The 11,170-nt window shown below is 43.7% G+C and overlaps 1 protein-coding gene across 1 annotated transcript in view; it reads left to right on the top strand.

The window, feature by feature from the left end:
• The first annotated feature begins 4,849 nt into the window (after positions 1–4,849).
• JMJD1C (jumonji domain containing 1C) overlaps positions 4,850–11,170 on the top strand; it is a 69,649-nt gene continuing 63,328 nt past the window's right edge. Inside the window, exon 1 of the mRNA XM_014940493.1 lies at positions 4,850–4,890. The gene's annotated coding sequence lies outside the window, so the exon portion shown is untranslated. The remainder of the gene's footprint in view (positions 4,891–11,170) is intronic.

Genomic DNA, 11,170 nt, shown 5'->3' with positions numbered 1-11,170 from the left:
ATCTTCCCATTTGGCTCCATTGGTGGGGATCCACATGCTGGGATTAGTGCAGGTGGGGGAAGCTGGTACTTCACAGCTCTCAAGAGTGCAAAAATATTGTGCAGGGAGCAAGGTCTTGAGAGTCTCCCTTTTGCATTGTGACCCCAAAGGCCCAATGGTTTGTAGCTGTTGAGAGAAGCCATGAAGTAGTTGATGTTGGTGAGAGAAGCTGGGCAGAGAGGCAGATAGCATAATAGAAGCAGACTTTAATATAGCATTGGTTTGGGCATGTGTTTCTAAATGCTGTTTTATTTGGGAGAGGTAAGTGACCCCACGGATACTTTAGAATCATAAGTCTGAAAAAGACCTTGAGATCATCTAATCTAAATTAAGGACCTTAAAACTTGTTGCGTCTGCTGTAGAGATTAAGAAATTATTCCTTGCAGCATCCTGTTTTCATAGCTGGAAACACACCCAGCTCTGTACTCATGCATAGCATTTTCCAAAAATGTGCTCATTTTATTGTTCTCTTTTGAGCATGTACCTGTTTCAAAGAACAATATCCAAATCTACCCACTGTCATAAGGCCTCAGTTGGAGTTCTATAATGCTGAACACAGCTTGTCCTAACATTCATATATCCCAGTATTGTGTTTGCATTTTTACAGCATTATACTGTTAACTCACAGCAGTTCCTAAGTTGAACATAACCTCTTTCTTTTTCAGTGGAACTTTTCCTTGGACTGTTGTTCAATGTTCTGTGTTTCTGCTGTTGACTTCTCCTGCCTACGTGCAGTGTTTTGCGTTTCATCTTTTTTTTTCTCAGACCACTTTTCCAGTTTGTCTTTTTGTCCTCCAGTGTAATTTGCAGTTCCACCAAGTTGGTTGGTTGTCAATTTAATAAATGCAGTCTTTGTTATATCATCTGGGTCACAAATGAAAATAGTGAGTAAGAACAGACCCAGTGTAGGTGACTTTGTGAACTCCATTTTAGATACATATTTTGACTGATGTTTTCTGAATGTGTTTTTGGAGGTTTTGGGTGGTTTGTTTCTGGGTTGTTTTTTTTTTTCTTGTCATGCACCCACATTAGTTTCACTTGGGTCTCTAGTTTGTGTACTTGGATATCATAGGGAGGCAGTGTCAAGAACCCTATTTAAGTCAGGATATAGATCAGCTTCTCAAATCTGCTCTTTTATTTGAAAAGGACATTTGTTTCAACATAATGCATTATTTTAGAATTCAGACTGGATTTTACTCATTACCTTGTTTTCTTTTAAGTGTTTACGAATAGACTGCTTATATCTGCTCTGTGTTTCTTCCCCTTAGTGATGGGCTATTCTTGTCATCAGCACCTTGAAAAGGGGTATCATGGACCCACTTGAACAAAAATGCTTATCGCCTTTGTTCTGAGGCAAGAAAATGCAATTAATATCATTAATTTAGACTTCTGCAAGGCATTCCATAGTACGTCAAGTGATGAACAATCAGAGGAAGACAGAGATTAGTAGCATGAGCAGTAAATTAGATAGGAATTGGTTTATATGATGTTAGCTATGTGGTGTTGAAATAGGTGGAGCAGTGGGGTGGTGAAATGGGTTTGGCTACCAATAGTTGTTCACGCATTTTGGGAATGACTTGCATAGTGTTTTCAATAAAATGTTTTGACTAATTGATTAAATTTGATTACATCTGCAGAAGGTACAGAATAGGAGGAGCCCTTACCACAGAGGATGAGGGAGTTTTATGCAACTAAAATTCAAAGTCCTTGAGAAGTGAAGTAATAGAAGTGAAAGAAAATTTAACTGCTTAAAACACAAAGTAGTGGATTTAGGAACACGTAGCAAACATAGACGAGAGCTTATCCAGCAGGAACACCAGCATGGAGAAGGTTTGGGCCTTCTGGCCAGTCAGAGGAGGACTGTGAACCTGCTGTGTGATGTTGACATGATCACAAGCGTGACTTTAGGATACGCGAGACGTGTCTTCCTAGGATAAAGAGGCATGCTAGTGTCCTCGTACAGCTGCCCCAAGAGTGCTTTTAAACTAACATACATAATTCTGGTCAGCTTTGGTGGAAAAAGAGAAGTTGAAACCGACTGGAACACATGGGAGGATGATGAAGATAACCAGTGTGTAGAAGTACAGTCTAACACAAGGGACTAAGTGGGAGTAAGTAATGTAGGCTAGCAACATTGTCATGTATGCGAGTATGGGAGGAATGAGGGAATGTAATTTGTGCTATAAATAGATCTTGGAGGTAAATACTGTCTCATATACTACACAAACGGATTCAGAAGATCCTGGATTCATAATACAGGCATGAGACACAAACTTGAAAAAAAAGCAGAGGGGTACACCGCTTCTTTCTAACATGCCAGTAAGTTTCAACTTGGAAAAGAAATGCATTTCACGTTTGGTGGGAAACTTAGAAGTGTGACATATTTGTGTGACCTTTCGGGGACCCTAGAGAAAGGAGATGAACAAGATCTGGATCATTTTGATTTTATCTTTAAACTCACAGCTGTCACGGTTTGAAGATGAGTGAATTTATAAAAAGCGGAAAACTTGTTATCTCAGAGAGAAATACTTTCAACACCATCTGTCCTGTGTTTTCCTGAAAGGAAAAAAAAAAAGTATTTGTCCATCAAGGTTGCTGCTGGACAAGCGTGTAGGGGAGGGCAGATGCAAGAATCTAAAAATAACACTGGAGGGGGGGGAATCCATTATGATATCTAGCTTATTTTCTAATTTGTTTACTAGATAGACTGATGGATAAACTGATGGTGTTTCAATGTTATTTCAGCATTATCCTGATGCTCGGATATATTGACTAAAACCCCGTCTGTTCCATCAGACTTTTTATTATCAAGTGTAAACTTTTAACCTCGACTTCTTGGTGGTTTATGCCTATAAGGTTTTTGTCTTTGAGAAGTTCTCCCAAACCTTTTACGCTATAGAGTCAGGAATCAAACCAGTGTGTAAGCAACTGTGTCTCGGTGTAGGAAGTCTGACAAAGTCACAATATGACTATAAAACAATTGTACCAGGAAAAAGTACTGCTCAAGAAGGTTAAAAGGTGTTTCTGTATATCGTCTGAAACTAGATGGTATCTCTTACTGCTTACATGACACACAAAGGTGAGGTGAACAATCAGATATTTTTATTTGAGGAGTATATACCAGCATGTTGTCTCAGTAAGGTGGAGCTTTTTACAAAGATAATTAAAACACAATGCATCGATGTTGCTTAATATTTACGTCAGTGTTTGGAAATATGAAAATACTGCTTTTAAGATAAGATACTCTTATGCTTAAAGTGTACATCTTTAGGATGTAAAAGAGGCTGTATCACAAAACACAGAGAAATGTCCAAGTGTGACCTTACTCCAAACAATCTGGGACTGAGAGAGCAGAGAGGCACTGAATCCAAAACAAGAATAATCCTCTCTCGCTCCCAATAGCCTTTCTATATTAAGGGAATCCAGAGATAGCCAGATAAAAAGTCTGCAGGACTGGCAAATGGGGTTCCTGATTTTTTGGAGTCAGTGGAAGCGGAGAGGGAGGAAGGAATAGAAGTTGCAGCCTTTTAACTATTCACCAAAAAAGAAAAAAAAACATTCTGAATAAATTGCAAATTGAAGATGCTTATTCCACAGCTCTTATTCAGCCTGACAAACAGTGAAACATACTGCTGTCACTAAAAAGGACTCAATTCAAAGAGTGGAGGAACGACCTTGCGGAGTCTTTTGCTTCTTAGAAACGGAATCCGAATTTATGTATAACAACTTCATCCATATGATAATCTGAAGCAGGTATTTCCCTCTTTCAGTTTCTACAGGATGTTTCTTCTAAAATACTGCTCTCTTGTTCTTGATATTTTTTCAAGATTTTTATACTTTAGCTTTTGTATGCTTTTGAGGATTTTGTTATTCCAGATAGCTCCAGACAGGAGCTCCTGTTCAACGTGTCTTTTTTTCCTATTCCTAGCTTGGTTTCAAGAGCCAATTCTGCTCCCAGTAGAGACTTTCTACTTAACTGAGCTGTTACAGCCTACTCAAGTGACCATTTTATAGCATGATGTCAAGAATATGCTGCATGCCCTGGGTGTGGCGTCAGGCATATGGGGAGCATTTGATATTACAAGAGTCACTTGGATACTGTCGTAGGGCTGTGGGAATGGAAAATACCGGCGCGGGTGCATTCTCAGCACTGCTGTAACGGGGGAAGTGATGCCTGGAGTGAGGCTCCCTCAGAACCGCACCCCGTTTCGCCTCCAACGGAGCTGGTGGCTCGCTTCCAGGAGGGCAGCCCTGCACCAAAGGGCTTGTGGGCAGCCGGAGCCATCAGGGAGCCCAAACTGCAGTGAGAAGCTGAGCTTTCCGTGGTGAGGATGCACCCAAGTTGTTTTGGAGAAGAGCAAACAGAAAAACACAAAGTAAAATACAGTCCATTTAAAAGACAGGAAGCTGACTAAGCTGGTGAATAAGATGCCTTAGACAAAGGAAAGACAGAGGGAGTGGCTGGGCAGAAGAACTGAAAAAACAGCAGAATTAGGGGAAAAAAAAATAGTGCTCTGTAAATCAAAGTTAATAAGGATGTAGGGGGTTAGATGGAAAAAGGTGAGGCTGGTATTTAAGCTCTGGGAAATAAAACCAGAAAGGGACCTTATAAAAGCTAAATCTGGGTGACTCTTGGAAATGAGATGTGCTTCAGAGAGGCAATTGGGAATGTAGTATGAGAGGGGCAGGAAGTAGTAGGAGGGTGAAAGGTGGAGTCCTGTTCTGTAATGGACTTCAGTTAGTGGGAAGTATGAGAGGGAGGCGGTGCCGGATGCTGAATCACAAGAGCAGCAATTCCGTGGATGTAAGAAGCCTGAAGTTGGTGTTCTCAATCGGGTTGTTTTTCTGGAGGTAAGGCTGGAAGGAGGCCGGGTAAATGAATGTTACATCCAGTAAGTTCAGGGGAAAAGGATGCAAGAATGTTGTGAATGTTGGCAGTAGGGTTGGAAGGAGAGAATAAAGCCAAGAAATGAGTTGGAGGGAGCTTGGCATTATTGTGAGGGAAGCAAGAAGGCTGAAGAAGCACGAATACTGAAAAACATGGATGGCACCCAAGTTAAAAAGGGCTTGATGAATATTGCAGAAGGAGTGTGGGTAAGAACATTATGATCTTGAAGCTGTTGTGCTTGCTTTGTGGAAGACAGAATCCAGTCCCAAGGTTAATGACTGCTGTGGCATGTTACCACGACACTTGGAAACTCATATGAACGTCCAGGATTTCATTGCGCAGTTAATTGTAAAGCAGATGCAGAAAGAAAAGGGCTCCCTTCTCCGCAGAGTTAAAATTTGAGAGTAAGTCAAGGGCAGATGACACACGGAGACAGGCAGATGGGAAATAGGAGACATTGCTTATGAGGGAAGATGAGGCTTCCATAAAGAAGTGGCCAAGCCATTGTCAAGGTTTCAGAGGTCAGTCCAGCAAAGCAGAGTTCTAAGGAGAAAATGGAAAGATGTCAATGAATCAGCTTTGTAAATGTTGCCAGTAAGCTGTTCCTGAAATTGATAAATGAGTGAAAGCAGGATTGGGAGATGCTGTTTCTGAAAGTGCAGTTTGATGTGATGGGACTTGCTGCGGGAAGGAGTACCCTTGTAGACGTTGTGGGCTGGAGGTGTTTGTGACAGTGTTTTGAGTGAATCTGTACAGCTATGCGTTTATTAAGGCCAGAGGAAAGGAGGCTTCAGTAGTCAAAATGCAGGATGAGTATAGGCTGGTGTTCTGAACTATGGGAATGGGTAGAAAAACACATGTTTTATAAGCTTTATAAGAAAGATCTGCAAGAGTTTCATGTAACCTGAACCCCAAAGAGAGAGTGAGCTGGTCACACTTAAGGATGACGTTGATGTTACTGGAGTAACATCACTGGAGTAACTGATGTTACTCATGTAACCTGAACCCCAAAGAGAGAGTGAGCTGGTCACACTTAAGGATGACGTTGATGTTACTGGATTTGAGTGAGTGGCAGGGTCACAGCATTTCTGCTCAGCCAACGAAGGGAGAAGGGCATAGGAAAACACAAGTTTGTTACAACGATGCTGGGCTCGAGATGACAGACATCCACAAAGGGATGCCTGCGAGGCTGCTCAGTATTTCATCTTTGGACGTAAATCTGGAGTTAGAACACTGTTCCAAGTATAAGGATTTGTGTCTGTAACTGGCATGCTGCAGAGGCTAGATAGAGAGACAAACGTCAGCGACAGGCTGCTAATAGAAACTGAATTAGGGAACGTATAGAATGGGATAGGAAGAAAAGAAACTGGGGGCAGCAGTTGTAAAAAATACTATTTACGTAGGTTAGACCTGAAAAAAATGAGTTCAATCTGTACCAAGTATTGGGGTTTTGTAACAGGAGACATGAAAGCAACTTACTCTGAAATTATTTTTGAATATTCAAAATTTGTGGTTCCTGAAGTTTGCAAATCATTTAAACACTGGCAGCAAATTCCAGCAAATAAGAAAAGTCATGCAATACTATTGCCTATAATGATGATTTTTTTAATGCCATGCTTCTATTTTTTTCTTTTACCAAGGTTATTGGTCTCCTGTTCCAGCAGAGACACCAATTCAGCCACAAAAACAGTGCAAATTTACTAACAGAGCTTATTCCCAGAGCTGAGATTACAGTACTGGTTTGATGAAGTAGATGGGGATGAAGTAATGGGGAAAATTGCACAGTCATGTTGATGCACGCAGCACTAAATCCCATGGTGCTTGCCCAGGGAAGGACAAAAGTGATTTTAAAAGTTGATTGAAAATATTGCAAAGATAGAAACCATATTTTAAATTGGATTAGTTTGACATATATTATGAAGTTGGTTAGTGCTGATACGTAAGTGTATGTATTGTCGCTCATGTTCCTCAGCTTCTCGATTTTGAGCAATCGCTAAAGGTGGCCTGGTGAGGTTTTTGCATATCTGCCCGTCTCCAAGTGAGATTTGCCCACCTCCTAGTGAGATTTGCCCACCTCCCTGACCTAAAAGGAGAGTTTAAATTAAGAATTTGCTGAATGAGCTGGCGCCTGAATGTCAGTTACTCTATTTTACGTATTGCAGCCTTAGTAGTAATGGTTGTTTCACACGCATTAGTTCCTCCTTTGGACTTTGGTTTCTGCACTTAAGTACACTGTTTGAACTCAGTTGGTTTGCACAAATGCTTAATCAGAAAGTTCATTTCTCCACTAATGTGGGACTGTCCGTAGCTCTGCTCTTACACGGTATTATTTCTGCAGGCGTATCCCTATGAAACAGTTGTGCTTGCTAAGCAAATGTAGAGCAGCGCACACAGGAAGAAGATAAGCGTAAAAACGGTAATTTAAATGATGAGGACTGATCTAAATAACTTTCATTTCTTTTAGAGTTTAACTATTGACTCATTGGCAGTATTTCCGCGTGTTTTTTCCTGGCCAGCAGCACGGCACATGTGGGTTCCTCGGGTGCGAGGAAGGAGCGAGGTTTGCAGTGAGAGGGGTTTCCTGCCTTCGGGACACCAAAGGAGCGTTCGTCCCGGCAGCCCCTATGGCTCTGTGTGCGCTTCAGTTTCCCCACGTCCTTGCGGCGTGTTTCTGGCAGCTCTGTGCCAGCAGCCTCCCAGCAGAGCAGTGGCTGCTGGCCCAGGCGCTGGCTGGCGGCCAGCCCGCAAGGGCTGCAGCTGGCCCCAGCCTTGGCAACAAAGGGGCTGCGGGGGGCTGTGCTGCCCGCCGGCCTCCGCCAGCCCTGCCCAGGCACCCGCCGCCCCTCCGAGCCCATCCCCTCTGTGTTGGGGCGCTCGAGTGAAAAACCTGCCGGTGGTTTAAAGGGGAAAAAGAAAAGGAAAAAAAGAGCAGCTCTTGCAAAACTGTGCCAGCACAACCCGACGTGCCTTCCGCCTCAAAGCAAACATAAAGCAAACTGAAAACCTCCAGCAGAGGAGGGCGAAGCCATACACCACCTGGAATGTTTTGTGCGGTCTCTAAAAATACAAAACCTGCAGTATTGCCATCCCCTCATGCGTGGCTGGCTTGAGCCCGAGCCCAGGGTGTGCTGCTGTGGTGCACTGGAGGAAGGCTTGGCCACAATCATAGCTTCGACTGCGATTTTAGGAAGGGTATGTGTGCCTTTTTCCGTCGATTTTCATGATTATCTGTAGTTCCTAGCGATTATCTGCAAAATAGGGCACACACTGTTGCCAGTAATACATGTATCCTGTGGCAGGGAGCCAAGACAGTAATTGAAGGTCAGGGATTGTTTGCCGAGTGCAGTTCAGTGTGCTGCCTGATTCCATAGGGGACTGGCAGTGCCAAAGAACAAAGGCAGCTCTGTTCCTGCAAGCTTATAGTATGGCTTGTTTGACGGAGTTCAGGCCCAATTGTGAGACGAAGCAAACAGTAGTTGGAAGCGGTGCTAAAATAATGTGACTATTAAATAGGCCGCTCAAAAGTGTAGTATTTTGCAAATGTCATAACCGAGCTTGGATAGCAGTATTTTCCATAGACTTCGAGAGTCTTAAGACAGTAATTTTAAAAATTGTTATTTAAAAATCAGTGTTAGTAGCTTTATGTGGCAAATCTGTGGTTTTTTTAAGAATACACATATGTATATTATGGTAAATTTCATGAGCTTGTAATGATATAAATGTTTTATGTTGGCCTAACATACTTGACATTTGCAATTGCACCAGTAGCAACTTCCTTCTTTTTGTAGTATGTTCAAAAGATGTTTTCCTATTTACTGGATTTTTTTACTGAGGTCGTCTTTAAGTGAAACCCTTGGAAATAGAGTTGCTGGGTTAATATTCCGCGCGTAGCTGGTGCCACTTGAGAATTTTTAGCAAAATCCCTCTGTGGTAATGAATAGGTGGTGCTGCACTGGGTATTAATATTCTTTGTTACTAAGTTGCCGTCTATTAATAAAGCTTTGTCCAAAGGGGCAAACTTTCCTGTCCTCCAGACAGTCTTGTGATTTGTATTTTAACAGTGTCTGTCTTGGATGTGTTATGAAGGATTGCCTGCTTTGACAGTTGCACTAGGTACTGCACAGCTATTGTAGCACCATCAGTTCAATGGTCGCATGAATTCTGCTGCCTTGGGTAAGAGGCGTAATTCGGTTGTTTGCCCTTCCTGAAATCACCCTGGGCGTCAGGACTCGTAGTTGAGGGAAATGGCAAACAAAACCCTGAAACCTTAGGGAGAGGTACGCATTTTGTAGAAGTAGTAGTACATCTTTGGGATGTTCAGTGCTTCTTGAAGGGAATCTCGGATGTGGTTTAAAAGATAAATTGAAGATTATGGAAGGACGGAATTAGATCTGGGGAAAAATCTTGACTGCTTGGCAAAGCTTGAGTTCAGGATATCTTGTGTCAGCCATTACTGATGGGTCAAGTTTTATTTTTTAGAGGTGGTGAGGCTTCTGAACAACTGATCTGTGAGAGACTGCCCCGCTCACTGGACAAGCTGCCCTGTTGCTGGTTGGTGGCAGAGAACAGGCACCGTTCTGCGCCAAAGGGGTAAAGGCAGCGTAAACTGCGGCCCCAAACATGGAATAAAGGTGCATGTTGGTCCCTGCTACTGCGTCACCTCTCGGTACCAGTGATAGTGGCTGAGGTGTTATTCCCCCGAATAAAGGTGCATGTTGGTCCCTGCTACTGCGTCACCTCTCGGTACCAGTGATAGTGGCTGAGGTGTCATTCCCCCCTACCCTAGGGAGGTAGGGTGTGGAGAAGGAACGGGAAGGAAATAATGTCAAAATGGTGTCCCTAACGAGGTTTGGTTTAATTTTTTTTTTTTTTTCTCTGGAGATGAGGAAGTGCAGCCCCAGTGTGGCCTGGCTGGGGCAGGGGGGTGCGTGTTGGGGGAGCGGAGGGGGTTAGCGAGCCCCATGCTCTGCCAGGGGTAGGAGAAGACCTTTCTCTCCTTGAGGGTGAGCTGGTCTGGTTGAGGGGCTGTGCACAGGGGTGCCGGAGACGAGAGGAGCAACTGTCTGTCCTGGGTGGTCAGGAATAGATGGAGGCTGCTCAGGGCACCGCAGTGTTGCTGCCATATAAGGCTGCTCAGCCGCCTCTGGCTCGCCAGGCTGGAAGACCACTTAAAAGGGAAAATCAATACAATAAACCGCCTCTGCTACTGTCCCTCCAAAGCAAAATCCAGTTTTGCAGCTAGGTGGTTTGAGCGTAGGCTGGGTAGCACACAAAAACTGTCTGCAGGTAGCTCGGTTCCTGCCCTGCTTGTCGCGAACTGGTGTGGAAGAAACCTAGTCGCTGGAGAAAAGTCCGTGGTGGCTAGAGAGCCTTCCAGTTCAACTTTAATTTTTAGCTGTACTTCAGTATTTTATTATTTCAGAGCTCAGTATTTTATAGCATTCCAGTACACCTCTAAGCTTACATCATTTGGAATAATTCAAGATGAGAACAGAGAGGTAGTCATGCATTGATTTCCCATTATTCTCATACTTTCTTGGCAAACTGCACGCTTTATATTTTTTCCATGAAGTAAAAAATGTACAGCTGTTTATGTTTAAAGGGTTCGGAGGAAATAAATGCCTCTATCCCAACCTCCCTTGTGATTTTTTTTTTTTCCTTCCTATTTTTTTCTTCTATCCATGCTTGTGTATGTGAGCTAAACTCAAGGAATGCATTGGAGGCGTGATTGCTAAATTTCTCTGTGGAAACCATTTTCTCATTAGCGCACCATGCACTTTTTTTTCCCCCTGGACTATTCAGGTTGAATCGATGTTTTTATGTAACTATGTTTACTAGTTGGTTAGTGCCATTAAATTGTGTTCAGCAGTGGGGAAAAGCGTTTTATGGTGGAGTTTTCCTTTTTGTCTTCAAGAAGAAAACAGGTTGTTATGCTGAAAATGAGGAAATTGTGCCTGAGAAGGTTTAGCATCGGTTTAGGGGCTGTAAATACTTGCAGATCCGGGTGAAGTGCTCTCTTCGGGGTGGCCAGCCCCTGCCGGCTTCTCGCCGTTCCCTGCGGAGCGGAGCGGCCCGGGGCTCCCGGCTCGTCCCCTGCCCTGTGGGGGAGTCGGGGAAGGGACGGACGGACGGACGGACTTAGGCCCCGGCCCAGGTTTCGGCTCTTGCAGGGTGCCGAGCTCCGGCGTGGGCCGGGCTGGCAGGCGGGAGGCTCCCGGGCCGCCGCCGCCGCCACACGTGGCC

This window comes from Calidris pugnax, unplaced genomic scaffold (genome assembly GCF_001431845.1).
Source record: "Calidris pugnax isolate Ruff unplaced genomic scaffold, ASM143184v1 scaffold39, whole genome shotgun sequence".
Classification (NCBI taxonomy): domain Eukaryota; kingdom Metazoa; phylum Chordata; class Aves; order Charadriiformes; family Scolopacidae; genus Calidris; species Calidris pugnax.
The sequence above is the reverse complement of the archived record's forward strand: the minus strand, read 5'-3'. Positions and strand labels throughout refer to the sequence as shown.